Source organism: Patagioenas fasciata, chromosome 9, assembly GCF_037038585.1.
Source record: "Patagioenas fasciata isolate bPatFas1 chromosome 9, bPatFas1.hap1, whole genome shotgun sequence".
Taxonomy (NCBI): Eukaryota; Metazoa; Chordata; class Aves; order Columbiformes; family Columbidae; genus Patagioenas; species Patagioenas fasciata.
Window position 1 is genome coordinate 7,467,501 of NC_092528.1, and position 21,509 is coordinate 7,489,009.

At 63.5% G+C, this 21,509-nt stretch overlaps 61 non-coding genes across 61 annotated transcripts; all 61 read right to left on the reverse strand.

Moving 5' to 3' along the window:
* Positions 1-15: 15 nt before the first annotated feature.
* LOC136105427 (5S ribosomal RNA) lies at positions 16-134 on the reverse strand. Its single transcript, XR_010651876.1, has one exon. It is a non-coding gene; the product is annotated as a 5S ribosomal RNA (ribosomal RNA).
* Positions 135-365: 231 nt separating this feature from the next.
* LOC136105428 (5S ribosomal RNA) lies at positions 366-484 on the reverse strand. Its single transcript, XR_010651877.1, has one exon. It is a non-coding gene; the product is annotated as a 5S ribosomal RNA (ribosomal RNA).
* A 232-nt stretch (positions 485-716) lies between these two features.
* LOC136105429 (5S ribosomal RNA) lies at positions 717-835 on the reverse strand. Its single transcript, XR_010651878.1, has one exon. It is a non-coding gene; the product is annotated as a 5S ribosomal RNA (ribosomal RNA).
* A 233-nt stretch (positions 836-1,068) lies between these two features.
* Positions 1,069-1,187, reverse strand: LOC136105430 (5S ribosomal RNA). The gene has a single exon (XR_010651879.1). It is a non-coding gene; the product is annotated as a 5S ribosomal RNA (ribosomal RNA).
* Positions 1,188-1,430: 243 nt separating this feature from the next.
* LOC136105431 (5S ribosomal RNA) lies at positions 1,431-1,549 on the reverse strand. The gene has a single exon (XR_010651880.1). It is a non-coding gene; the product is annotated as a 5S ribosomal RNA (ribosomal RNA).
* A 231-nt stretch (positions 1,550-1,780) lies between these two features.
* LOC136105432 (5S ribosomal RNA) lies at positions 1,781-1,899 on the reverse strand. The gene has a single exon (XR_010651881.1). It is a non-coding gene; the product is annotated as a 5S ribosomal RNA (ribosomal RNA).
* Positions 1,900-2,130: 231 nt separating this feature from the next.
* LOC136105433 (5S ribosomal RNA) lies at positions 2,131-2,249 on the reverse strand. Its single transcript, XR_010651882.1, has one exon. It is a non-coding gene; the product is annotated as a 5S ribosomal RNA (ribosomal RNA).
* A 232-nt stretch (positions 2,250-2,481) lies between these two features.
* On the reverse strand, positions 2,482-2,600 carry LOC136105434 (5S ribosomal RNA). The gene has a single exon (XR_010651883.1). It is a non-coding gene; the product is annotated as a 5S ribosomal RNA (ribosomal RNA).
* A 232-nt stretch (positions 2,601-2,832) lies between these two features.
* Positions 2,833-2,951, reverse strand: LOC136105436 (5S ribosomal RNA). The gene has a single exon (XR_010651885.1). It is a non-coding gene; the product is annotated as a 5S ribosomal RNA (ribosomal RNA).
* A 231-nt stretch (positions 2,952-3,182) lies between these two features.
* Positions 3,183-3,301, reverse strand: LOC136105518 (5S ribosomal RNA). Its single transcript, XR_010651965.1, has one exon. It is a non-coding gene; the product is annotated as a 5S ribosomal RNA (ribosomal RNA).
* A 232-nt stretch (positions 3,302-3,533) lies between these two features.
* Positions 3,534-3,652, reverse strand: LOC136105437 (5S ribosomal RNA). Its single transcript, XR_010651886.1, has one exon. It is a non-coding gene; the product is annotated as a 5S ribosomal RNA (ribosomal RNA).
* Positions 3,653-3,884: 232 nt separating this feature from the next.
* On the reverse strand, positions 3,885-4,003 carry LOC136105438 (5S ribosomal RNA). Its single transcript, XR_010651887.1, has one exon. It is a non-coding gene; the product is annotated as a 5S ribosomal RNA (ribosomal RNA).
* A 233-nt stretch (positions 4,004-4,236) lies between these two features.
* LOC136105439 (5S ribosomal RNA) lies at positions 4,237-4,355 on the reverse strand. Its single transcript, XR_010651888.1, has one exon. It is a non-coding gene; the product is annotated as a 5S ribosomal RNA (ribosomal RNA).
* Positions 4,356-4,587: 232 nt separating this feature from the next.
* On the reverse strand, positions 4,588-4,706 carry LOC136105440 (5S ribosomal RNA). Its single transcript, XR_010651889.1, has one exon. It is a non-coding gene; the product is annotated as a 5S ribosomal RNA (ribosomal RNA).
* A 232-nt stretch (positions 4,707-4,938) lies between these two features.
* On the reverse strand, positions 4,939-5,057 carry LOC136105441 (5S ribosomal RNA). The gene has a single exon (XR_010651890.1). It is a non-coding gene; the product is annotated as a 5S ribosomal RNA (ribosomal RNA).
* A 232-nt stretch (positions 5,058-5,289) lies between these two features.
* Positions 5,290-5,408, reverse strand: LOC136105442 (5S ribosomal RNA). Its single transcript, XR_010651891.1, has one exon. It is a non-coding gene; the product is annotated as a 5S ribosomal RNA (ribosomal RNA).
* A 243-nt stretch (positions 5,409-5,651) lies between these two features.
* LOC136105443 (5S ribosomal RNA) lies at positions 5,652-5,770 on the reverse strand. Its single transcript, XR_010651892.1, has one exon. It is a non-coding gene; the product is annotated as a 5S ribosomal RNA (ribosomal RNA).
* A 232-nt stretch (positions 5,771-6,002) lies between these two features.
* Positions 6,003-6,121, reverse strand: LOC136105444 (5S ribosomal RNA). The gene has a single exon (XR_010651893.1). It is a non-coding gene; the product is annotated as a 5S ribosomal RNA (ribosomal RNA).
* A 232-nt stretch (positions 6,122-6,353) lies between these two features.
* On the reverse strand, positions 6,354-6,472 carry LOC136105445 (5S ribosomal RNA). The gene has a single exon (XR_010651894.1). It is a non-coding gene; the product is annotated as a 5S ribosomal RNA (ribosomal RNA).
* Positions 6,473-6,704: 232 nt separating this feature from the next.
* Positions 6,705-6,823, reverse strand: LOC136105447 (5S ribosomal RNA). The gene has a single exon (XR_010651896.1). It is a non-coding gene; the product is annotated as a 5S ribosomal RNA (ribosomal RNA).
* Positions 6,824-7,066: 243 nt separating this feature from the next.
* On the reverse strand, positions 7,067-7,185 carry LOC136105448 (5S ribosomal RNA). Its single transcript, XR_010651897.1, has one exon. It is a non-coding gene; the product is annotated as a 5S ribosomal RNA (ribosomal RNA).
* A 232-nt stretch (positions 7,186-7,417) lies between these two features.
* Positions 7,418-7,536, reverse strand: LOC136105449 (5S ribosomal RNA). Its single transcript, XR_010651898.1, has one exon. It is a non-coding gene; the product is annotated as a 5S ribosomal RNA (ribosomal RNA).
* A 243-nt stretch (positions 7,537-7,779) lies between these two features.
* On the reverse strand, positions 7,780-7,898 carry LOC136105450 (5S ribosomal RNA). Its single transcript, XR_010651899.1, has one exon. It is a non-coding gene; the product is annotated as a 5S ribosomal RNA (ribosomal RNA).
* Positions 7,899-8,129: 231 nt separating this feature from the next.
* LOC136105451 (5S ribosomal RNA) lies at positions 8,130-8,248 on the reverse strand. Its single transcript, XR_010651900.1, has one exon. It is a non-coding gene; the product is annotated as a 5S ribosomal RNA (ribosomal RNA).
* A 232-nt stretch (positions 8,249-8,480) lies between these two features.
* On the reverse strand, positions 8,481-8,599 carry LOC136105424 (5S ribosomal RNA). Its single transcript, XR_010651873.1, has one exon. It is a non-coding gene; the product is annotated as a 5S ribosomal RNA (ribosomal RNA).
* A 231-nt stretch (positions 8,600-8,830) lies between these two features.
* Positions 8,831-8,949, reverse strand: LOC136105452 (5S ribosomal RNA). Its single transcript, XR_010651901.1, has one exon. It is a non-coding gene; the product is annotated as a 5S ribosomal RNA (ribosomal RNA).
* A 232-nt stretch (positions 8,950-9,181) lies between these two features.
* On the reverse strand, positions 9,182-9,300 carry LOC136105511 (5S ribosomal RNA). Its single transcript, XR_010651960.1, has one exon. It is a non-coding gene; the product is annotated as a 5S ribosomal RNA (ribosomal RNA).
* A 232-nt stretch (positions 9,301-9,532) lies between these two features.
* On the reverse strand, positions 9,533-9,651 carry LOC136105453 (5S ribosomal RNA). The gene has a single exon (XR_010651902.1). It is a non-coding gene; the product is annotated as a 5S ribosomal RNA (ribosomal RNA).
* A 243-nt stretch (positions 9,652-9,894) lies between these two features.
* On the reverse strand, positions 9,895-10,013 carry LOC136105454 (5S ribosomal RNA). Its single transcript, XR_010651903.1, has one exon. It is a non-coding gene; the product is annotated as a 5S ribosomal RNA (ribosomal RNA).
* Positions 10,014-10,246: 233 nt separating this feature from the next.
* On the reverse strand, positions 10,247-10,365 carry LOC136105455 (5S ribosomal RNA). The gene has a single exon (XR_010651904.1). It is a non-coding gene; the product is annotated as a 5S ribosomal RNA (ribosomal RNA).
* Positions 10,366-10,596: 231 nt separating this feature from the next.
* On the reverse strand, positions 10,597-10,715 carry LOC136105513 (5S ribosomal RNA). The gene has a single exon (XR_010651962.1). It is a non-coding gene; the product is annotated as a 5S ribosomal RNA (ribosomal RNA).
* A 231-nt stretch (positions 10,716-10,946) lies between these two features.
* LOC136105456 (5S ribosomal RNA) lies at positions 10,947-11,065 on the reverse strand. The gene has a single exon (XR_010651905.1). It is a non-coding gene; the product is annotated as a 5S ribosomal RNA (ribosomal RNA).
* Positions 11,066-11,297: 232 nt separating this feature from the next.
* On the reverse strand, positions 11,298-11,416 carry LOC136105458 (5S ribosomal RNA). Its single transcript, XR_010651907.1, has one exon. It is a non-coding gene; the product is annotated as a 5S ribosomal RNA (ribosomal RNA).
* A 232-nt stretch (positions 11,417-11,648) lies between these two features.
* LOC136105459 (5S ribosomal RNA) lies at positions 11,649-11,767 on the reverse strand. The gene has a single exon (XR_010651908.1). It is a non-coding gene; the product is annotated as a 5S ribosomal RNA (ribosomal RNA).
* Positions 11,768-11,999: 232 nt separating this feature from the next.
* LOC136105460 (5S ribosomal RNA) lies at positions 12,000-12,118 on the reverse strand. The gene has a single exon (XR_010651909.1). It is a non-coding gene; the product is annotated as a 5S ribosomal RNA (ribosomal RNA).
* Positions 12,119-12,350: 232 nt separating this feature from the next.
* LOC136105461 (5S ribosomal RNA) lies at positions 12,351-12,469 on the reverse strand. Its single transcript, XR_010651910.1, has one exon. It is a non-coding gene; the product is annotated as a 5S ribosomal RNA (ribosomal RNA).
* Positions 12,470-12,701: 232 nt separating this feature from the next.
* On the reverse strand, positions 12,702-12,820 carry LOC136105462 (5S ribosomal RNA). The gene has a single exon (XR_010651911.1). It is a non-coding gene; the product is annotated as a 5S ribosomal RNA (ribosomal RNA).
* A 233-nt stretch (positions 12,821-13,053) lies between these two features.
* On the reverse strand, positions 13,054-13,172 carry LOC136105463 (5S ribosomal RNA). Its single transcript, XR_010651912.1, has one exon. It is a non-coding gene; the product is annotated as a 5S ribosomal RNA (ribosomal RNA).
* A 243-nt stretch (positions 13,173-13,415) lies between these two features.
* On the reverse strand, positions 13,416-13,534 carry LOC136105464 (5S ribosomal RNA). Its single transcript, XR_010651913.1, has one exon. It is a non-coding gene; the product is annotated as a 5S ribosomal RNA (ribosomal RNA).
* A 231-nt stretch (positions 13,535-13,765) lies between these two features.
* On the reverse strand, positions 13,766-13,884 carry LOC136105465 (5S ribosomal RNA). The gene has a single exon (XR_010651914.1). It is a non-coding gene; the product is annotated as a 5S ribosomal RNA (ribosomal RNA).
* A 232-nt stretch (positions 13,885-14,116) lies between these two features.
* Positions 14,117-14,235, reverse strand: LOC136105466 (5S ribosomal RNA). Its single transcript, XR_010651915.1, has one exon. It is a non-coding gene; the product is annotated as a 5S ribosomal RNA (ribosomal RNA).
* Positions 14,236-14,468: 233 nt separating this feature from the next.
* On the reverse strand, positions 14,469-14,587 carry LOC136105467 (5S ribosomal RNA). Its single transcript, XR_010651916.1, has one exon. It is a non-coding gene; the product is annotated as a 5S ribosomal RNA (ribosomal RNA).
* Positions 14,588-14,830: 243 nt separating this feature from the next.
* Positions 14,831-14,949, reverse strand: LOC136105469 (5S ribosomal RNA). Its single transcript, XR_010651918.1, has one exon. It is a non-coding gene; the product is annotated as a 5S ribosomal RNA (ribosomal RNA).
* A 232-nt stretch (positions 14,950-15,181) lies between these two features.
* On the reverse strand, positions 15,182-15,300 carry LOC136105470 (5S ribosomal RNA). Its single transcript, XR_010651919.1, has one exon. It is a non-coding gene; the product is annotated as a 5S ribosomal RNA (ribosomal RNA).
* Positions 15,301-15,531: 231 nt separating this feature from the next.
* Positions 15,532-15,650, reverse strand: LOC136105471 (5S ribosomal RNA). Its single transcript, XR_010651920.1, has one exon. It is a non-coding gene; the product is annotated as a 5S ribosomal RNA (ribosomal RNA).
* Positions 15,651-15,882: 232 nt separating this feature from the next.
* Positions 15,883-16,001, reverse strand: LOC136105472 (5S ribosomal RNA). The gene has a single exon (XR_010651921.1). It is a non-coding gene; the product is annotated as a 5S ribosomal RNA (ribosomal RNA).
* Positions 16,002-16,233: 232 nt separating this feature from the next.
* On the reverse strand, positions 16,234-16,352 carry LOC136105473 (5S ribosomal RNA). Its single transcript, XR_010651922.1, has one exon. It is a non-coding gene; the product is annotated as a 5S ribosomal RNA (ribosomal RNA).
* Positions 16,353-16,585: 233 nt separating this feature from the next.
* On the reverse strand, positions 16,586-16,704 carry LOC136105474 (5S ribosomal RNA). The gene has a single exon (XR_010651923.1). It is a non-coding gene; the product is annotated as a 5S ribosomal RNA (ribosomal RNA).
* A 243-nt stretch (positions 16,705-16,947) lies between these two features.
* LOC136105475 (5S ribosomal RNA) lies at positions 16,948-17,066 on the reverse strand. Its single transcript, XR_010651924.1, has one exon. It is a non-coding gene; the product is annotated as a 5S ribosomal RNA (ribosomal RNA).
* A 231-nt stretch (positions 17,067-17,297) lies between these two features.
* LOC136105476 (5S ribosomal RNA) lies at positions 17,298-17,416 on the reverse strand. The gene has a single exon (XR_010651925.1). It is a non-coding gene; the product is annotated as a 5S ribosomal RNA (ribosomal RNA).
* Positions 17,417-17,648: 232 nt separating this feature from the next.
* LOC136105477 (5S ribosomal RNA) lies at positions 17,649-17,767 on the reverse strand. The gene has a single exon (XR_010651926.1). It is a non-coding gene; the product is annotated as a 5S ribosomal RNA (ribosomal RNA).
* A 233-nt stretch (positions 17,768-18,000) lies between these two features.
* LOC136105478 (5S ribosomal RNA) lies at positions 18,001-18,119 on the reverse strand. Its single transcript, XR_010651927.1, has one exon. It is a non-coding gene; the product is annotated as a 5S ribosomal RNA (ribosomal RNA).
* Positions 18,120-18,362: 243 nt separating this feature from the next.
* On the reverse strand, positions 18,363-18,481 carry LOC136105480 (5S ribosomal RNA). The gene has a single exon (XR_010651929.1). It is a non-coding gene; the product is annotated as a 5S ribosomal RNA (ribosomal RNA).
* Positions 18,482-18,712: 231 nt separating this feature from the next.
* LOC136105481 (5S ribosomal RNA) lies at positions 18,713-18,831 on the reverse strand. Its single transcript, XR_010651930.1, has one exon. It is a non-coding gene; the product is annotated as a 5S ribosomal RNA (ribosomal RNA).
* Positions 18,832-19,063: 232 nt separating this feature from the next.
* LOC136105482 (5S ribosomal RNA) lies at positions 19,064-19,182 on the reverse strand. Its single transcript, XR_010651931.1, has one exon. It is a non-coding gene; the product is annotated as a 5S ribosomal RNA (ribosomal RNA).
* Positions 19,183-19,414: 232 nt separating this feature from the next.
* LOC136105483 (5S ribosomal RNA) lies at positions 19,415-19,533 on the reverse strand. Its single transcript, XR_010651932.1, has one exon. It is a non-coding gene; the product is annotated as a 5S ribosomal RNA (ribosomal RNA).
* Positions 19,534-19,766: 233 nt separating this feature from the next.
* Positions 19,767-19,885, reverse strand: LOC136105484 (5S ribosomal RNA). The gene has a single exon (XR_010651933.1). It is a non-coding gene; the product is annotated as a 5S ribosomal RNA (ribosomal RNA).
* A 243-nt stretch (positions 19,886-20,128) lies between these two features.
* On the reverse strand, positions 20,129-20,247 carry LOC136105485 (5S ribosomal RNA). Its single transcript, XR_010651934.1, has one exon. It is a non-coding gene; the product is annotated as a 5S ribosomal RNA (ribosomal RNA).
* A 232-nt stretch (positions 20,248-20,479) lies between these two features.
* LOC136105486 (5S ribosomal RNA) lies at positions 20,480-20,598 on the reverse strand. Its single transcript, XR_010651935.1, has one exon. It is a non-coding gene; the product is annotated as a 5S ribosomal RNA (ribosomal RNA).
* Positions 20,599-20,829: 231 nt separating this feature from the next.
* Positions 20,830-20,948, reverse strand: LOC136105487 (5S ribosomal RNA). Its single transcript, XR_010651936.1, has one exon. It is a non-coding gene; the product is annotated as a 5S ribosomal RNA (ribosomal RNA).
* Positions 20,949-21,180: 232 nt separating this feature from the next.
* LOC136105488 (5S ribosomal RNA) lies at positions 21,181-21,299 on the reverse strand. The gene has a single exon (XR_010651937.1). It is a non-coding gene; the product is annotated as a 5S ribosomal RNA (ribosomal RNA).
* Between the last annotated feature and the right edge of the window lie 210 nt (positions 21,300-21,509).

Here is a 21,509-nt window from a genome sequence, read left to right on the forward strand (position 1 = left end):
CCGCCAAAACACAAAAGCCTACAGCACCCGGTATTCCCAGGCGGTCTCCCATCCAAGTACTAACCGGGCCCGACCCTGCTTAGCTTCCGAGATCAGACGAGATCGGGCGTTCTCAGGGTGGTATGGCCGTAGGCACCCACTCCACCGCCAGCCACGCTCTCGCGCACCCCGAACCTGTCTCCCGTGACACAAACTGACACCTCAAAGCCCCTGACACCAGCTCGGGGCGAACCCACGGACACGTGCAGCCCAAAACCTCGCTCCCTGCCACCCAACAGCGCCTGTCCCCACATCTCTGCCCCTCCCACGCCCCCCCCCCCTCCAAAACAAACGGGGAGACGGACACTCCGCCGCCAAAACACAAAAGCCTACAGCACCCGGTATTCCCAGGCGGTCTCCCATCCAAGTACTAACCGGGCCCGACCCTGCTTAGCTTCCGAGATCAGACGAGATCGGGCGTTCTCAGGGTGGTATGGCCGTAGGCACCCACTCCACCGCCAGCCACGCTCTCGCGCACCCCGAACCTGTCTCCCGTGACACAAACTGACACCTCAAAGCCCCTGACACCAGCTCGGGGCGAACCCACGGACACGTGCAGCCCAAAACCTCGCTCCCTGCCACCCAACAGCGCCTGTCCCCACATCTCTGCCCCTCCCACGCCCCCCCTCCCCTCCAAAACAAACGGGGAGACGGACACTCCGCCACCAAAACACAAAAGCCTACAGCACCCGGTATTCCCAGGCGGTCTCCCATCCAAGTACTAACCGGGCCCGACCCTGCTTAGCTTCCGAGATCAGACGAGATCGGGCGTTCTCAGGGTGGTATGGCCGTAGGCACCCACTCCACCGCCAGCCACGCTCTCCTGCACCCCAAACCTGTCTCCCGTGACACAAACTGACACCTCAAAGCCCCTGACACCAGCTCGGGGCGAACCCACGGACACGTGCAGCCCAAAACCTCGCTCCCTGCCAGACCAACAGCGCCTGTCCCCACATCTCTGCCCCTCCCACGCCCCCCCTCCCGTCAAAAACAAACGGGGAGACGGACACTCCGCCGCCAAAACACAAAAGCCTACAGCACCCGGTATTCCCAGGCGGTCTCCCATCCAAGTACTAACCGGGCCCGACCCTGCTTAGCTTCCGAGATCAGACGAGATCGGGCGTTCTCAGGGTGGTATGGCCGTAGGCACTCACTCCACCGCCAGCTACGCTCTCCTGCACCCCAAACCTGCCTTTCGCACCACAAACTGATTCCTCAAAGCCCCTGACACCAGCTCGGGGCGACCCCGCGGACACGTCCCGCCAAAAACCTCGCTCCCTGCCACGCGACGGAGCGTGCCCCTACGGCTCTGCCCCTCGCACGCTCCCCCATGAGCCCCCCTCCCCTCCAAAACAATCGGGTAGACAAACACTCCGCCGCCAAAACACAAAAGCCTACAGCACCCGGTATTCCCAGGCGGTCTCCCATCCAAGTACTAACCGGGCCCGACCCTGCTTAGCTTCCGAGATCAGACGAGATCGGGCGTTCTCAGGGTGGTATGGCCGTAGGCACCCACTCCACCGCCAGCCACGCTCTCGCGCACCCCGAACCTGTCTCCCGTGACACAAACTGACACCTCAAAGCCCCTGACACCAGCTCGGGGCGAACCCACGGACACGTGCAGCCCAAAACCTCGCTCCCTGCCACCCAACAGCGCCTGTCCCCACATCTCTGCCCCTCCCACGCCCCCCCCCCCTCCAAAACAAACGGGGAGACGGACACTCCGCCGCCAAAACACAAAAGCCTACAGCACCCGGTATTCCCAGGCGGTCTCCCATCCAAGTACTAACCGGGCCCGACCCTGCTTAGCTTCCGAGATCAGACGAGATCGGGCGTTCTCAGGGTGGTATGGCCGTAGGCACCCACTCCACCGCCAGCCACGCTCTCGCGCACCCCGAACCTGTCTCCCGTGACACAAACTGACACCTCAAAGCCCCTGACACCAGCTCGGGGCGAACCCACGGACACGTGCAGCCCAAAACCTCGCTCCCTGCCACCCAACAGCGCCTGTCCCCACATCTCTGCCCCTCCCACGCCCCCCCCCCCTCCAAAACAAACGGGGAGACGGACACTCCGCCGCCAAAACACAAAAGCCTACAGCACCCGGTATTCCCAGGCGGTCTCCCATCCAAGTACTAACCGGGCCCGACCCTGCTTAGCTTCCGAGATCAGACGAGATCGGGCGTTCTCAGGGTGGTATGGCCGTAGGCACCCACTCCACCCCCAGCCACGCTCTCGCGCACCCCGAACCTGTCTCCCGTGACACAAACTGACACCTCAAAGCCCCTGACACCAGCTCGGGGCGAACCCACGGACACGTGCAGCCCAAAACCTCGCTCCCTGCCACCCAACAGCGCCTGTCCCCACATCTCTGCCCCTCCCACGCCCCCCCTCCCCTCCAAAACAAACGGGGAGACGGACACTCCGCCGCCAAAACACAAAAGCCTACAGCACCCGGTATTCCCAGGCGGTCTCCCATCCAAGTACTAACCGGGCCCGACCCTGCTTAGCTTCCGAGATCAGACGAGATCGGGCGTTCTCAGGGTGGTATGGCCGTAGGCACCCACTCCACCGCCAGCCACGCTCTCGCGCACCCCGAACCTGTCTCCCGTGACACAAACTGACACCTCAAAGCCCCTGACACCAGCTCGGGGCGAACCCACGGACACGTGCAGCCCAAAACCTCGCTCCCTGCCACCCAACAGCGCCTGTCCCCACATCTCTGCCCCTCCCACGCCCCCCCTCCCCTCCAAAACAAACGGGGAGACGGACACTCCGCCGCCAAAACACAAAAGCCTACAGCACCCGGTATTCCCAGGCGGTCTCCCATCCAAGTACTAACCGGGCCCGACCCTGCTTAGCTTCCGAGATCAGACGAGATCGGGCGTTCTCAGGGTGGTATGGCCGTAGGCACCCACTCCACCGCCAGCCACGCTCTCGCGCACCCCGAACCTGTCTCCCGTGACACAAACTGACACCTCAAAGCCCCTGACACCAGCTCGGGGCGAACCCACGGACACGTGCAGCCCAAAACCTCGCTCCCTGCCACCCAATAGCGCCTGTCCCCACATCTCTGCCCCTCCCACGCCCCCCCCCCCTCCAAAACAAACGGGGAGACGGACACTCCGCCGCCAAAACACAAAAGCCTACAGCACCCGGTATTCCCAGGCGGTCTCCCATCCAAGTACTAACCGGGCCCGACCCTGCTTAGCTTCCGAGATCAGATGAGATCGGGCGTTCTCAGGGTGGTATGGCCGTAGGCACCCACTCCACCGCCAGCCACGCTCTCGCGCACCCCGAACCTGTCTCCCGTGACACAAACTGACACCTCAAAGCCCCTGACACCAGCTCGGGGCGAACCCACGGACACGTGCAGCCCAAAACCTCGCTCCCTGCCACCCAACAGCGCCTGTCCCCACATCTCTGCCCCTCCCACGCCCCCCCTCCCCTCCAAAACAAACGGGGAGACGGACACTCCGCCGCCAAAACACAAAAGCCTACAGCACCCGGTATTCCCAGGCGGTCTCCCATCCAAGTACTAACCGGGCCCGACCCTGCTTAGCTTCCGAGATCAGACGAGATCGGGCGTTCTCAGGGTGGTATGGCCGTAGGCACCCACTCCACCGCCAGCCACGCTCTCGCGCACCCCGAACCTGTCTCCCGTGACACAAACTGACACCTCAAAGCCCCTGACACCAGCTCGGGGCGAACCCACGGACACGTGCAGCCCAAAACCTCGCTCCCTGCCACCCAACAGCGCCTGTCCCCACATCTCTGCCCCTCCCACGCCCCCCCTCCCCTCCAAAACAAACGGGGAGACGGACACTCCGCCGCCAAAACACAAAAGCCTACAGCACCCGGTATTCCCAGGCGGTCTCCCATCCAAGTACTAACCGGGCCCGACCCTGCTTAGCTTCCGAGATCAGACGAGATCGGGCGTTCTCAGGGTGGTATGGCCGTAGGCACCCACTCCACCGCCAGCCACGCTCTCCTGCACCCCAAACCTGTCTCCCGTGACACAAACTGACTCCTCAAAGCCCCTGACACCAGCTCGGGGCGAACCCACGGACACGTGCAGCCCAAAACCTCGCTCCCTGCCAGACCAACAGCGCCTGTCCCCACATCTCTGCCCCTCCCACGCCCCCCCTCCCCTCCAAAACAAACGGGGAGACGGACACTCCGCCGCCAAAACACAAAAGCCTACAGCACCCGGTATTCCCAGGCGGTCTCCCATCCAAGTACTAACCGGGCCCGACCCTGCTTAGCTTCCGAGATCAGACGAGATCGGGCGTTCTCAGGGTGGTATGGCCGTAGGCACCCACTCCACCGCCAGCCACGCTCTCGCGCACCCCGAACCTGTCTCCCGTGACACAAACTGACACCTCAAAGCCCCTGACACCAGCTCGGGGCGAACCCACGGACACGTGCAGCCCAAAACCTCGCTCCCTGCCACCCAACAGCGCCTGTCCCCACATCTCTGCCCCTCCCACGCCCCCCCTCCCCTCCAAAACAAACGGGGAGACGGACACTCCGCCGCCAAAACACAAAAGCCTACAGCACCCGGTATTCCCAGGCGGTCTCCCATCCAAGTACTAACCGGGCCCGACCCTGCTTAGCTTCCGAGATCAGACGAGATCGGGCGTTCTCAGGGTGGTATGGCCGTAGGCACCCACTCCACCGCCAGCCACGCTCTCGCGCACCCCGAACCTGTCTCCCGTGACACAAACTGACACCTCAAAGCCCCTGACACCAGCTCGGGGCGAACCCACGGACACGTGCAGCCCAAAACCTCGCTCCCTGCCACCCAACAGCGCCTGTCCCCACATCTCTGCCCCTCCCACGCCCCCCCCCCCCTCCAAAACAAACGGGGAGACGGACACTCCGCCGCCAAAACACAAAAGCCTACAGCACCCGGTATTCCCAGGCGGTCTCCCATCCAAGTACTAACCGGGCCCGACCCTGCTTAGCTTCCGAGATCAGACGAGATCGGGCGTTCTCAGGGTGGTATGGCCGTAGGCACCCACTCCACCGCCAGCCACGCTCTCGCGCACCCCGAACCTGTCTCCCGTGACACAAACTGACACCTCAAAGCCCCTGACACCAGCTCGGGGCGAACCCACGGACACGTGCAGCCCAAAACCTCGCTCCCTGCCACCCAACAGCGCCTGTCCCCACATCTCTGCCCCTCCCACGCCCCCCCCCCCCTCCAAAACAAACGGGGAGACGGACACTCCGCCGCCAAAACACAAAAGCCTACAGCACCCGGTATTCCCAGGCGGTCTCCCATCCAAGTACTAACCGGGCCCGACCCTGCTTAGCTTCCGAGATCAGACGAGATCGGGCGTTCTCAGGGTGGTATGGCCGTAGGCACCCACTCCACCGCCAGCCACGCTCTCCTGCACCCCAAACCTGCCTTTCGCACCACAAACTGAATCCTCAAAGCCCCTGACACCAGCTCGGGGCGACCCCGCGGACACGTCCCGCCAAAAACCTCGCTCCCTGCCACGCGACGGAGCGTGCCCCTACGGCTCTGCCCCTCGCACGCTCCCCCATGAGCCCCCCTCCCCTCCAAAACAATCGGGTAGACAAACACTCCGCCGCCAAAACACAAAAGCCTACAGCACCCGGTATTCCCAGGCGGTCTCCCATCCAAGTACTAACCGGGCCCGACCCTGCTTAGCTTCCGAGATCAGACGAGATCGGGCGTTCTCAGGGTGGTATGGCCGTAGGCACCCACTCCACCGCCAGCCACGCTCTCGCGCACCCCGAACCTGTCTCCCGTGACACAAACTGACACCTCAAAGCCCCTGACACCAGCTCGGGGCGAACCCACGGACACGTGCAGCCCAAAACCTCGCTCCCTGCCACCCAACAGCGCCTGTCCCCACATCTCTGCCCCTCCCACGCCCCCCCTCCCCTCCAAAACAAACGGGGAGACGGACACTCCGCCGCCAAAACACAAAAGCCTACAGCACCCGGTATTCCCAGGCGGTCTCCCATCCAAGTACTAACCGGGCCCGACCCTGCTTAGCTTCCGAGATCAGACGAGATCGGGCGTTCTCAGGGTGGTATGGCCGTAGGCACCCACTCCACCGCCAGCCACGCTCTCGCGCACCCCGAACCTGTCTCCCGTGACACAAACTGACACCTCAAAGCCCCTGACACCAGCTCGGGGCGAACCCACGGACACGTGCAGCCCAAAACCTCGCTCCCTGCCACCCAACAGCGCCTGTCCCCACATCTCTGCCCCTCCCACGCCCCCCCCCCCCTCCAAAACAAACGGGGAGACGGACACTCCGCCGCCAAAACACAAAAGCCTACAGCACCCGGTATTCCCAGGCGGTCTCCCATCCAAGTACTAACCGGGCCCGACCCTGCTTAGCTTCCGAGATCAGACGAGATCGGGCGTTCTCAGGGTGGTATGGCCGTAGGCACCCACTCCACCGCCAGCCACGCTCTCGCGCACCCCGAACCTGTCTCCCGTGACACAAACTGACACCTCAAAGCCCCTGACACCAGCTCGGGGCGAACCCACGGACACGTGCAGCCCAAAACCTCGCTCCCTGCCACCCAACAGCGCCTGTCCCCACATCTCTGCCCCTCCCACGCCCCCCCCCCCCTCCAAAACAAACGGGGAGACGGACACTCCGCCGCCAAAACACAAAAGCCTACAGCACCCGGTATTCCCAGGCGGTCTCCCATCCAAGTACTAACCGGGCCCGACCCTGCTTAGCTTCCGAGATCAGACGAGATCGGGCGTTCTCAGGGTGGTATGGCCGTAGGCACCCACTCCACCGCCAGCCACGCTCTCCTGCACCCCAAACCTGCCTTTCGCACCACAAACTGAATCCTCAAAGCCCCTGACACCAGCTCGGGGCGACCCCGCGGACACGTCCCGCCAAAAACCTCGCTCCCTGCCACGCGACGGAGCGTGCCCCTACGGCTCTGCCCCTCGCACGCTCCCCCATGAGCCCCCCTCCCCTCCAAAACAATCGGGTAGACAAACACTCCGCCGCCAAAACACAAAAGCCTACAGCACCCGGTATTCCCAGGCGGTCTCCCATCCAAGTACTAACCGGGCCCGACCCTGCTTAGCTTCCGAGATCAGACGAGATCGGGCGTTCTCAGGGTGGTATGGCCGTAGGCACCCACTCCACCGCCAGCCACGCTCTCCTGCACCCCGAACCTGTCTCCCGTGACACAAACTGACACCTCAAAGCCCCTGACACCAGCTCGGGGCGAACCCACGGACACGTGCAGCCCAAAACCTCGCTCCCTGCCACCCAACAGCGCCTGTCCCCACATCTCTGCCCCTCCCACGCCCCCCCTCCCCTCCAAAACAAACGGGGAGACGGACACTCCGCCGCCAAAACACAAAAGCCTACAGCACCCGGTATTCCCAGGCGGTCTCCCATCCAAGTACTAACCGGGCCCGACCCTGCTTAGCTTCCGAGATCAGACGAGATCGGGCGTTCTCAGGGTGGTATGGCCGTAGGCACCCACTCCACCGCCAGCCACGCTCTCCTGCACCCCAAACCTGCCTTTCGCACCACAAACTGAATCCTCAAAGCCCCTGACACCAGCTCGGGGCGACCCCGCGGACACGTCCCGCCAAAAACCTCGCTCCCTGCCACGCGACGGAGCGTGCCCCTACGGCTCTGCCCCTCGCACGCTCCCCCATGAGCCCCCCTCCCCTCCAAAACAATCGGGTAGACAAACACTCCGCCGCCAAAACACAAAAGCCTACAGCACCCGGTATTCCCAGGCGGTCTCCCATCCAAGTACTAACCGGGCCCGACCCTGCTTAGCTTCCGAGATCAGACGAGATCGGGCGTTCTCAGGGTGGTATGGCCGTAGGCACCCACTCCACCGCCAGCCACGCTCTCGCGCACCCCGAACCTGTCTCCCGTGACACAAACTGACACCTCAAAGCCCCTGACACCAGCTCGGGGCGAACCCACGGACACGTGCAGCCCAAAACCTCGCTCCCTGCCACCCAACAGCGCCTGTCCCCACATCTCTGCCCCTCCCACGCCCCCCCCCCCTCCAAAACAAACGGGGAGACGGACACTCCGCCGCCAAAACACAAAAGCCTACAGCACCCGGTATTCCCAGGCGGTCTCCCATCCAAGTACTAACCGGGCCCGACCCTGCTTAGCTTCCGAGATCAGACGAGATCGGGCGTTCTCAGGGTGGTATGGCCGTAGGCACCCACTCCACCTCCAGCCACGCTCTCCTGCACCCCAAACCTGTCTCCCGTGACACAAACTGACTCCTCAAAGCCCCTGACACCAGCTCGGGGCGAACCCACGGACACGTGCAGCCCAAAACCTCGCTCCCTGCCACCCAACAGCGCCTGTCCCCACATCTCTGCCCCTCCCACGCCCCCCCTCCCCTCCAAAACAAACGGGGAGACGGACACTCCGCCGCCAAAACACAAAAGCCTACAGCACCCGGTATTCCCAGGCGGTCTCCCATCCAAGTACTAACCGGGCCCAACCCTGCTTAGCTTCCGAGATCAGACGAGATCGGGCGTTCTCAGGGTGGTATGGCCGTAGGCACCCACTCCACCGCCAGCCACGCTCTCGCGCACCCCGAACCTGTCTCCCGTGACACAAACTGACACCTCAAAGCCCCTGACACCAGCTCGGGGCGAACCCACGGACACGTGCAGCCCAAAACCTCGCTCCCTGCCACCCAACAGCGCCTGTCCCCACATCTCTGCCCCTCCCACGCCCCCCCCCCCTCCAAAACAAACGGGGAGACGGACACTCCGCCGCCAAAACACAAAAGCCTACAGCACCCGGTATTCCCAGGCGGTCTCCCATCCAAGTACTAACCGGGCCCGACCCTGCTTAGCTTCCGAGATCAGACGAGATCGGGCGTTCTCAGGGTGGTATGGCCGTAGGCACCCACTCCACCTCCAGCCACGCTCTCCTGCACCCCAAACCTGTCTCCCGTGACACAAACTGACTCCTCAAAGCCCCTGACACCAGCTCGGGGCGAACCCACGGACACGTGCAGCCCAAAACCTCGCTCCCTGCCACCCAACAGCGCCTGTCCCCACATCTCTGCCCTTCCCACGCCCCTCCTCCCCTCCAAAACAAACGGGGAGACGGACACTCCGCCGCCAAAACACAAAAGCCTACAGCACCCGGTATTCCCAGGCGGTCTCCCATCCAAGTACTAACCGGGCCCGACCCTGCTTAGCTTCCGAGATCAGACGAGATCGGGCGTTCTCAGCGTGGTATGGCCATAGGCACCCACTCCACCGCCAGCCACGCTCTCGCGCACCCCGAACCTGTCTCCCGTGACACAAACTGACACCTCAAAGCCCCTGACACCAGCTCGGGGCGAACCCACGGACACGTGCAGCCCAAAACCTCGCTCCCTGCCACCCAACAGCGCCTGTCCCCACATCTCTGCCCCTCCCACGCCCCCCCTCCCCTCCAAAACAAACGGGGAGACGGACACTCCGCCGCCAAAACACAAAAGCCTACAGCACCCGGTATTCCCAGGCGGTCTCCCATCCAAGTACTAACCGGGCCCGACCCTGCTTAGCTTCCGAGATCAGACGAGATCGGGCGTTCTCAGGGTGGTATGGCCGTAGGCACTCACTCCACCGCCAGCTACGCTCTCCTGCACCCCAAACCTGCCTTTCGCACCACAAACTGATTCCTCAAAGCCCCTGACACCAGCTCGGGGCGACCCCGCGGACACGTCCCGCCAAAAACCTCGCTCCCTGCCACGCGACGGAGCGTGCCCCTACGGCTCTGCCCCTCGCACGCTCCCCCATGAGCCCCCCTCCCCTCCAAAACAATCGGGTAGACAAACACTCCGCCGCCAAAACACAAAAGCCTACAGCACCCGGTATTCCCAGGCGGTCTCCCATCCAAGTACTAACCGGGCCCGACCCTGCTTAGCTTCCGAGATCAGACGAGATCGGGCGTTCTCAGGGTGGTATGGCCGTAGGCACCCACTCCACCTCCAGCCACGCTCTCCTGCACCCCAAACCTGTCTCCCGTGACACAAACTGACTCCTCAAAGCCCCTGACACCAGCTCGGGGCGAACCCACGGACACGTGCAGCCCAAAACCTCGCTCCCTGCCAGACCAACAGCGCCTGTCCCCACATCTCTGCCCCTCCCACGCCCCCCCTCCCCTCCAAAACAAACGGGGAGACGGACACTCCGCCGCCAAAACACAAAAGCCTACAGCACCCGGTATTCCCAGGCGGTCTCCCATCCAAGTACTAACCGGGCCCGACCCTGCTTAGCTTCCGAGATCAGACGAGATCGGGCGTTCTCAGGGTGGTATGGCCGTAGGCACCCACTCCACCGCCAGCCACGCTCTCCTGCACCCCAAACCTGTCTCCCGTGACACAAACTGACACCTCAAAGCCCCTGACACCAGCTCGGGGCGAACCCACGGACACGTGCAGCCCAAAACCTCGCTCCCTGCCACCCAACAGCGCCTGTCCCCACATCTCTGCCCCTCCCACGCCCCCCCCCCCTCCAAAACAAACGGGGAGACGGACACTCCGCCGCCAAAACACAAAAGCCTACAGCACCCGGTATTCCCAGGCGGTCTCCCATCCAAGTACTAACCGGGCCCGACCCTGCTTAGCTTCCGAGATCAGACGAGATCGGGCGTTCTCAGCGTGGTATGGCCATAGGCACCCACTCCACCGCCAGCCACGCTCTCGCGCACCCCGAACCTGTCTCCCGTGACACAAACTGACACCTCAAAGCCCCTGACACCAGCTCGGGGCGAACCCACGGACACGTGCAGCCCAAAACCTCGCTCCCTGCCACCCAACAGCGCCTGTCCCCACATCTCTGCCCCTCCCACGCCCCCCCCCCCTCCAAAACAAACGGGGAGACGGACACTCCGCCGCCAAAACACAAAAGCCTACAGCACCCGGTATTCCCAGGCGGTCTCCCATCCAAGTACTAACCGGGCCCGACCCTGCTTAGCTTCCGAGATCAGACGAGATCGGGCGTTCTCAGGGTGGTATGGCCGTAGGCACCCACTCCACCTCCAGCCACGCTCTCCTGCACCCCAAACCTGTCTCCCGTGACACAAACTGACTCCTCAAAGCCCCTGACACCAGCTCGGGGCGAACCCACGGACACGTGCAGCCCAAAACCTCGCTCCCTGCCACCCAACAGCGCCTGTCCCCACATCTCTGCCCTTCCCACGCCCCTCCTCCCCTCCAAAACAAACGGGGAGACGGACACTCCGCCGCCAAAACACAAAAGCCTACAGCACCCGGTATTCCCAGGCGGTCTCCCATCCAAGTACTAACCGGGCCCGACCCTGCTTAGCTTCCGAGATCAGACGAGATCGGGCGTTCTCAGGGTGGTATGGCCGTAGGCACCCACTCCACCGCCAGCCACGCTCTCCTGCACCCCAAACCTGTCTCCCGTGACACAAACTGACTCCTCAAAGCCCCTGACACCAGCTCGGGGCGAACCCACGGACACGTGCAGCCCAAAACCTCGCTCCCTGCCACCCAACAGCGCCTGTCCCCACATCTCTGCCCTTCCCACGCCCCTCCTCCCCTCCAAAACAAACGGGGAGACGGACACTCCGCCGCCAAAACACAAAAGCCTACAGCACCCGGTATTCCCAGGCGGTCTCCCATCCAAGTACTAACCGGGCCCGACCCTGCTTAGCTTCCGAGATCAGACGAGATCGGGCGTTCTCAGGGTGGTATGGCCGTAGGCACCCACTCCACCGCCAGCCACGCTCTCGCGCACCCCGAACCTGTCTCCCGTGACACAAACTGACACCTCAAAGCCCCTGACACCAGCTCGGGGCGAACCCACGGACACGTGCAGCCCAAAACCTCGCTCCCTGCCACCCAACAGCGCCTGTCCCCACATCTCTGCCCCTCCCACGCCCCCCCTCCCCTCCAAAACAAACGGGGAGACGGACACTCCGCCGCCAAAACACAAAAGCCTACAGCACCCGGTATTCCCAGGCGGTCTCCCATCCAAGTACTAACCGGGCCCGACCCTGCTTAGCTTCCGAGATCAGACGAGATCGGGCGTTCTCAGGGTGGTATGGCCGTAGGCACCCACTCCACCGCCAGCCACGCTCTCGCGCACCCCGAACCTGTCTCCCGTGACACAAACTGACACCTCAAAGCCCCTGACACCAGCTCGGGGCGAACCCACGGACACGTGCAGCCCAAAACCTCGCTCCCTGCCACCCAACAGCGCCTGTCCCCACATCTCTGCCCCTCCCACGCCCCCCCCCCCCTCCAAAACAAACGGGGAGACGGACACTCCGCCGCCAAAACACAAAAGCCTACAGCACCCGGTATTCCCAGGCGGTCTCCCATCCAAGTACTAACCGGGCCCGACCCTGCTTAGCTTCCGAGATCAGACGAGATCGGGCGTTCTCAGGGTGGTATGGCCGTAGGCACCCACTCCACCGCCAGCCACGCTCTCGCGCACCCCGAACCTGTCTCCCGTGACACAAACTGACACCTCAAAGCCCCTGACACCAGCTCGGGGCGAACCCACGGACACGTGCAGCCCAAAACCTCGCTCCCTGCCACCCAACAGCGCCTGTCCCCACATCTCTGCCCCTCCCACGCCCCCCCTCCCCTCCAAAACAAACGGGGAGACGGACACTCCGCCACCAAAACACAAAAGCCTACAGCACCCGGTATTCCCAGGCGGTCTCCCATCCAAGTACTAACCGGGCCCGACCCTGCTTAGCTTCCGAGATCAGACGAGATCGGGCGTTCTCAGGGTGGTATGGCCGTAGGCACCCACTCCACCGCCAGCCACGCTCTCCTGCACCCCAAACCTGTCTCCCGTGACACAAACTGACACCTCAAAGCCCCTGACACCAGCTCGGGGCGAACCCACGGACACGTGCAGCCCAAAACCTCGCTCCCTGCCAGACCAACAGCGCCTGTCCCCACATCTCTGCCCCTCCCACGCCCCCCCTCCCGTCAAAAACAAACGGGGAGACGGACACTCCGCCGCCAAAACACAAAAGCCTACAGCACCCGGTATTCCCAGGCGGTCTCCCATCCAAGTACTAACCGGGCCCGACCCTGCTTAGCTTCCGAGATCAGACGAGATCGGGCGTTCTCAGGGTGGTATGGCCGTAGGCACTCACTCCACCGCCAGCTACGCTCTCCTGCACCCCAAACCTGCCTTTCGCACCACAAACTGATTCCTCAAAGCCCCTGACACCAGCTCGGGGCGACCCCGCGGACACGTCCCGCCAAAAACCTCGCTCCCTGCCACGCGACGGAGCGTGCCCCTACGGCTCTGCCCCTCGCACGCTCCCCCATGAGCCCCCCTCCCCTCCAAAACAATCGGGTAGACAAACACTCCGCCGCCAAAACACAAAAGCCTACAGCACCCGGTATTCCCAGGCGGTCTCCCATCCAAGTACTAACCGGGCCCGACCCTGCTTAGCTTCCGAGATCAGACGAGATCGGGCGTTCTCAGGGTGGTATGGCCGTAGGCACCCACTCCACCGCCAGCCACGCTCTCGCGCACCCCGAACCTGTCTCCCGTGACACAAACTGACACCTCAAAGCCCCTGACACCAGCTCGGGGCGAACCCACGGACACGTGCAGCCCAAAACCTCGCTCCCTGCCACCCAACAGCGCCTGTCCCCACATCTCTGCCCCTCCCACGCCCCCCCCCCCTCCAAAACAAACGGGGAGACGGACACTCCGCCGCCAAAACACAAAAGCCTACAGCACCCGGTATTCCCAGGCGGTCTCCCATCCAAGTACTAACCGGGCCCGACCCTGCTTAGCTTCCGAGATCAGACGAGATCGGGCGTTCTCAGGGTGGTATGGCCGTAGGCACCCACTCCACCGCCAGCCACGCTCTCGCGCACCCCGAACCTGTCTCCCGTGACACAAACTGACACCTCAAAGCCCCTGACACCAGCTCGGGGCGAACCCACGGACACGTGCAGCCCAAAACCTCGCTCCCTGCCACCCAACAGCGCCTGTCCCCACATCTCTGCCCCTCCCACGCCCCCCCTCCCCTCCAAAACAAACGGGGAGACGGACACTCCGCCACCAAAACACAAAAGCCTACAGCACCCGGTATTCCCAGGCGGTCTCCCATCCAAGTACTAACCGGGCCCGACCCTGCTTAGCTTCCGAGATCAGACGAGATCGGGCGTTCTCAGGGTGGTATGGCCGTAGGCACCCACTCCACCGCCAGCCACGCTCTCCTGCACCCCAAACCTGTCTCCCGTGACACAAACTGACACCTCAAAGCCCCTGACACCAGCTCGGGGCGAACCCACGGACACGTGCAGCCCAAAACCTCGCTCCCTGCCAGACCAACAGCGCCTGTCCCCACATCTCTGCCCCTCCCACGCCCCCCCTCCCGTCAAAAACAAACGGGGAGACGGACACTCCGCCGCCAAAACACAAAAGCCTACAGCACCCGGTATTCCCAGGCGGTCTCCCATCCAAGTACTAACCGGGCCCGACCCTGCTTAGCTTCCGAGATCAGACGAGATCGGGCGTTCTCAGGGTGGTATGGCCGTAGGCACTCACTCCACCGCCAGCTACGCTCTCCTGCACCCCAAACCTGCCTTTCGCACCACAAACTGATTCCTCAAAGCCCCTGACACCAGCTCGGGGCGACCCCGCGGACACGTCCCGCCAAAAACCTCGCTCCCTGCCACGCGACGGAGCGTGCCCCTACGGCTCTGCCCCTCGCACGCTCCCCCATGAGCCCCCCTCCCCTCCAAAACAATCGGGTAGACAAACACTCCGCCGCCAAAACACAAAAGCCTACAGCACCCGGTATTCCCAGGCGGTCTCCCATCCAAGTACTAACCGGGCCCGACCCTGCTTAGCTTCCGAGATCAGACGAGATCGGGCGTTCTCAGGGTGGTATGGCCGTAGGCACCCACTCCACCGCCAGCCACGCTCTCGCGCACCCCGAACCTGTCTCCCGTGACACAAACTGACACCTCAAAGCCCCTGACACCAGCTCGGGGCGAACCCACGGACACGTGCCGCCAAAAACCTCGCTCCCTGCCACCCAACAGCGCCTGTCCCCACATCTCTGCCCCTCCCACGCCCCCCCCCACCTCCAAAACAAACGGGGAGACGGACACTCCGCCGCCAAAACACAAAAGCCTACAGCACCCGGTATTCCCAGGCGGTCTCCCATCCAAGTACTAACCGGGCCCGACCCTGCTTAGCTTCCGAGATCAGACGAGATCGGGCGTTCTCAGGGTGGTATGGCCGTAGGCACCCACTCCACCGCCAGCCACGCTCTCGTGCACCCCGAACCTGTCTCCCGTGACACAAACTGACACCTCAAAGCCCCTGACACCAGCTCGGGGCGAACCCACGGACACGTGCAGCCCAAAACCTCGCTCCCTGCCACCCAACAGCGCCTGTCCCCACATCTCTGCCCCTCCCACGCCCCCCCCCCCTCCAAAACAAACGGGGAGACGGACACTCCGCCGCCAAAACACAAAAGCCTACAGCACCCGGTATTCCCAGGCGGTCTCCCATCCAAGTACTAACCGGGCCCGACCCTGCTTAGCTTCCGAGATCAGACGAGATCGGGCGTTCTCAGGGTGGTATGGCCGTAGGCACCCACTCCACCCCCAGCCACGCTCTCGCGCACCCCGAACCTGTCTCCCGTGACACAAACTGACACCTCAAAGCCCCTGACACCAGCTCGGGGCGAACCCACGGACACGTGCAGCCCAAAACCTCGCTCCCTGCCACCCAACAGCGCCTGTCCCCACATCTCTGCCCCTCCCACGCCCCCCCTCCCCTCCAAAACAAACGGGGAGACGGACACTCCGCCGCCAAAACACAAAAGCCTACAGCACCCGGTATTCCCAGGCGGTCTCCCATCCAAGTACTAACCGGGCCCGACCCTGCTTAGCTTCCGAGATCAGACGAGATCGGGCGTTCTCAGGGTGGTATGGCCGTAGGCACCCACTCCACCGCCAGCCACGCTCTCGCGCACCCCGAACCTGTCTCCCGTGACACAAACTGACACCTCAAAGCCCCTGACACCAGCTCGGGGCGAACCCACGGACACGTGCCGCCAAAAACCTCGCTCCCTGCCACCCAACAGCGCCTGTCCCCACATCTCTGCCCCTCCCACGCCCCCCCCCACCTCCAAAACAAACGGGGAGACGGACACTCCGCCGCCAAAACACAAAAGCCTACAGCACCCGGTATTCCCAGGCGGTCTCCCATCCAAGTACTAACCGGGCCCGACCCTGCTTAGCTTCCGAGATCAGACGAGATCGGGCGTTCTCAGGGTGGTATGGCCGTAGGCACCCACTCCACCGCCAGCCACGCTCTCCTGCACCCCAAACCTGTCTCCCGTGACACAAACTGACACCTCAAAGCCCCTGACACCAGCTCGGGGCGAACCCACGGACACGTGCAGCCCAAAACCTCGCTCCCTGCCAGACCAACAGCGCCTGTCCCCACATCTCTGCCCCTCCCACGCCCCCCCTCCCGTCAAAAACAAACGGGGAGACGGACACTCCGCCGCCAAAACACAAAAGCCTACAGCACCCGGTATTCCCAGGCGGTCTCCCATCCAAGTACTAACCGGGCCCGACCCTGCTTAGCTTCCGAGATCAGACGAGATCGGGCGTTCTCAGGGTGGTATGGCCGTAGGCACTCACTCCACCGCCAGCTACGCTCTCCTGCACCCCAAACCTGCCTTTCGCACCACAAACTGATTCCTCAAAGCCCCTGACACCAGCTCGGGGCGACCCCGCGGACACGTCCCGCCAAAAACCTCGCTCCCTGCCACGCGACGGAGCGTGCCCCTACGGCTCTGCCCCTCGCACGCTCCCCCATGAGCCCCCCTCCCCTCCAAAACAATCGGGTAGACAAACACTCCGCCGCCAAAACACAAAAGCCTACAGCACCCGGTATTCCCAGGCGGTCTCCCATCCAAGTACTAACCGGGCCCGACCCTGCTTAGCTTCCGAGATCAGACGAGATCGGGCGTTCTCAGGGTGGTATGGCCGTAGGCACCCACTCCACCGCCAGCCACGCTCTCGCGCACCCCGAACCTGTCTCCCGTGACACAAACTGACACCTCAAAGCCCCTGACACCAGCTCGGGGCGAACCCACGGACACGTGCAGCCCAAAACCTCGCTCCCTGCCACCCAACAGCGCCTGTCCCCACATCTCTGCCCCTCCCACGCCCCCCCCCCCTCCAAAACAAACGGGGAGACGGACACTCCGCCGCCAAAACACAAAAGCCTACAGCACCCGGTATTCCCAGGCGGTCTCCCATCCAAGTACTAACCGGGCCCGACCCTGCTTAGCTTCCGAGATCAGACGAGATCGGGCGTTCTCAGGGTGGTATGGCCGTAGGCACCCACTCCACCGCCAGCCACGCTCTCGCGCACCCCGAACCTGTCTCCCGTGACACAAACTGACACCTCAAAGCCCCTGACACCAGCTCGGGGCGAACCCACGGACACGTGCAGCCCAAAACCTCGCTCCCTGCCACCCAACAGCGCCTGTCCCCACATCTCTGCCCCTCCCACGCCCCCCCTCCCCTCCAAAACAAACGGGGAGACGGACACTCCGCCACCAAAACACAAAAGCCTACAGCACCCGGTATTCCCAGGCGGTCTCCCATCCAAGTACTAACCGGGCCCGACCCTGCTTAGCTTCCGAGATCAGACGAGATCGGGCGTTCTCAGGGTGGTATGGCCGTAGGCACCCACTCCACCGCCAGCCACGCTCTCCTGCACCCCAAACCTGTCTCCCGTGACACAAACTGACACCTCAAAGCCCCTGACACCAGCTCGGGGTGAACCCACGGACACGTGCAGCCCAAAACCTCGCTCCCTGCCAGACCAACAGCGCCTGTCCCCACATCTCTGCCCCTCCCACGCCCCCCCTCCCGTCAAAAACAAACGGGGAGACGGACACTCCGCCGCCAAAACACAAAAGCCTACAGCACCCGGTATTCCCAGGCGGTCTCCCATCCAAGTACTAACCGGGCCCGACCCTGCTTAGCTTCCGAGATCAGACGAGATCGGGCGTTCTCAGGGTGGTATGGCCGTAGGCACTCACTCCACCGCCAGCTACGCTCTCCTGCACCCCAAACCTGCCTTTCGCACCACAAACTGATTCCTCAAAGCCCCTGACACCAGCTCGGGGCGACCCCGCGGACACGTCCCGCCAAAAACCTCGCTCCCTGCCACGCGACGGAGCGTGCCCCTACGGCTCTGCCCCTCGCACGCTCCCCCATGAGCCCCCCTCCCCTCCAAAACAATCGGGTAGACAAACACTCCGCCGCCAAAACACAAAAGCCTACAGCACCCGGTATTCCCAGGCGGTCTCCCATCCAAGTACTAACCGGGCCCGACCCTGCTTAGCTTCCGAGATCAGACGAGATCGGGCGTTCTCAGGGTGGTATGGCCGTAGGCACCCACTCCACCGCCAGCCACGCTCTCGCGCACCCCGAACCTGTCTCCCGTGACACAAACTGACACCTCAAAGCCCCTGACACCAGCTCGGGGCGAACCCACGGACACGTGCAGCCCAAAACCTCGCTCCCTGCCACCCAACAGCGCCTGTCCCCACATCTCTGCCCCTCCCACGCCCCCCCCCCCTCCAAAACAAACGGGGAGACGGACACTCCGCCGCCAAAACACAAAAGCCTACAGCACCCGGTATTCCCAGGCGGTCTCCCATCCAAGTACTAACCGGGCCCGACCCTGCTTAGCTTCCGAGATCAGACGAGATCGGGCGTTCTCAGGGTGGTATGGCCGTAGGCACCCACTCCACCGCCAGCCACGCTCTCGCGCACCCCGAACCTGTCTCCCGTGACACAAACTGACACCTCAAAGCCCCTGACACCAGCTCGGGGCGAACCCACGGACACGTGCAGCCCAAAACCTCGCTCCCTGCCACCCAACAGCGCCTGTCCCCACATCTCTGCCCCTCCCACGCCCCCCCTCCCCTCCAAAACAAACGGGGAGACGGACACTCCGCCGCCAAAACACAAAAGCCTACAGCACCCGGTATTCCCAGGCGGTCTCCCATCCAAGTACTAACCGGGCCCGACCCTGCTTAGCTTCCGAGATCAGACGAGATCGGGCGTTCTCAGGGTGGTATGGCCGTAGGCACCCACTCCACCGCCAGCCACGCTCTCGCGCACCCCGAACCTGTCTCCCGTGACACAAACTGACACCTCAAAGCCCCTGACACCAGCTCGGGGCGAACCCACGGACACGTGCCGCCAAAAACCTCGCTCCCTGCCACCCAACAGCGCCTGTCCCCACATCTCTGCCCCTCCCACGCCCCCCCCCACCTCCAAAACAAACGGGGAGACGGACACTCCGCCGCCAAAACACAAAAGCCTACAGCACCCGGTATTCCCAGGCGGTCTCCCATCCAAGTACTAACCGGGCCCGACCCTGCTTAGCTTCCGAGATCAGACGAGATCGGGCGTTCTCAGGGTGGTATGGCCGTAGGCACCCACTCCACCGCCAGCCACGCTCTCCTGCACCCCAAACCTGTCTCCCGTGACACAAACTGACACCTCAAAGCCCCTGACACCAGCTCGGGGCGAACCCACGGACACGTGCAGCCCAAAACCTCGCTCCCTGCCAGACCAACAGCGCCTGTCCCCACATCTCTGCCCCTCCCACGCCCCCCCTCCCGTCAAAAACAAACGGGGAGACGGACACTCCGCCGCCAAAACACAAAAGCCTACAGCACCCGGTATTCCCAGGCGGTCTCCCATCCAAGTACTAACCGGGCCCGACCCTGCTTAGCTTCCGAGATCAGACGAGATCGGGCGTTCTCAGGGTGGTATGGCCGTAGGCACTCACTCCACCGCCAGCTACGCTCTCCTGCACCCCAAACCTGCCTTTCGCACCACAAACTGATTCCTCAAAGCCCCTGACACCAGCTCGGGGCGACCCCGCGGACACGTCCCGCCAAAAACCTCGCTCCCTGCCACGCGACGGAGCGTGCCCCTACGGCTCTGCCCCTCGCACGCTCCCCCATGAGCCCCCCTCCCCTCCAAAACAATCGGGTAGACAAACACTCCGCCGCCAAAACACAAAAGCCTACAGCACCCGGTATTCCCAGGCGGTCTCCCATCCAAGTACTAACCGGGCCCGACCCTGCTTAGCTTCCGAGATCAGACGAGATCGGGCGTTCTCAGGGTGGTATGGCCGTAGGCACCCACTCCACCGCCAGCCACGCTCTCGCGCACCCCGAACCTGTCTCCCGTGACACAAACTGACACCTCAAAGCCCCTGACACCAGCTCGGGGCGAACCCACGGACACGTGCCGCCAAAAACCTCGCTCCCTGCCACCCAACAGCGCCTGTCCCCACATCTCTGCCCCTCCCACGCCCCCCCCCACCTCCAAAACAAACGGGGAGACGGACACTCCGCCGCCAAAACACAAAAGCCTACAGCACCCGGTATTCCCAGGCGGTCTCCCATCCAAGTACTAACCGGGCCCGACCCTGCTTAGCTTCCGAGATCAGACGAGATCGGGCGTTCTCAGGGTGGTATGGCCGTAGGCACCCACTCCACCGCCAGCCACGCTCTCGTGCACCCCGAACCTGTCTCCCGTGACACAAACTGACACCTCAAAGCCCCTGACACCAGCTCGGGGCGAACCCACGGACACGTGCAGCCCAAAACCTCGCTCCCTGCCACCCAACAGCGCCTGTCCCCACATCTCTGCCCCTCCCACGCCCCCCCCCCCTCCAAAACAAACGGGGAGACGGACACTCCGCCGCCAAAACACAAAAGCCTACAGCACCCGGTATTCCCAGGCGGTCTCCCATCCAAGTACTAACCGGGCCCGACCCTGCTTAGCTTCCGAGATCAGACGAGATCGGGCGTTCTCAGGGTGGTATGGCCGTAGGCACCCACTCCACCCCCAGCCACGCTCTCGCGCACCCCGAACCTGTCTCCCGTGACACAAACTGACACCTCAAAGCCCCTGACACCAGCTCGGGGCGAACCCACGGACACGTGCAGCCCAAAACCTCGCTCCCTGCCACCCAACAGCGCCTGTCCCCACATCTCTGCCCCTCCCACGCCCCCCCTCCCCTCCAAAACAAACGGGGAGACGGACACTCCGCCGCCAAAACACAAAAGCCTACAGCACCCGGTATTCCCAGGCGGTCTCCCATCCAAGTACTAACCGGGCCCGACCCTGCTTAGCTTCCGAGATCAGACGAGATCGGGCGTTCTCAGGGTGGTATGGCCGTAGGCACCCACTCCACCGCCAGCCACGCTCTCGCGCACCCCGAACCTGTCTCCCGTGACACAAACTGACACCTCAAAGCCCCTGACACCAGCTCGGGGCGAACCCACGGACACGTGCCGCCAAAAACCTCGCTCCCTGCCACCCAACAGCGCCTGTCCCCACATCTCTGCCCCTCCCACGCCCCCCCCCACCTCCAAAACAAACGGGGAGACGGA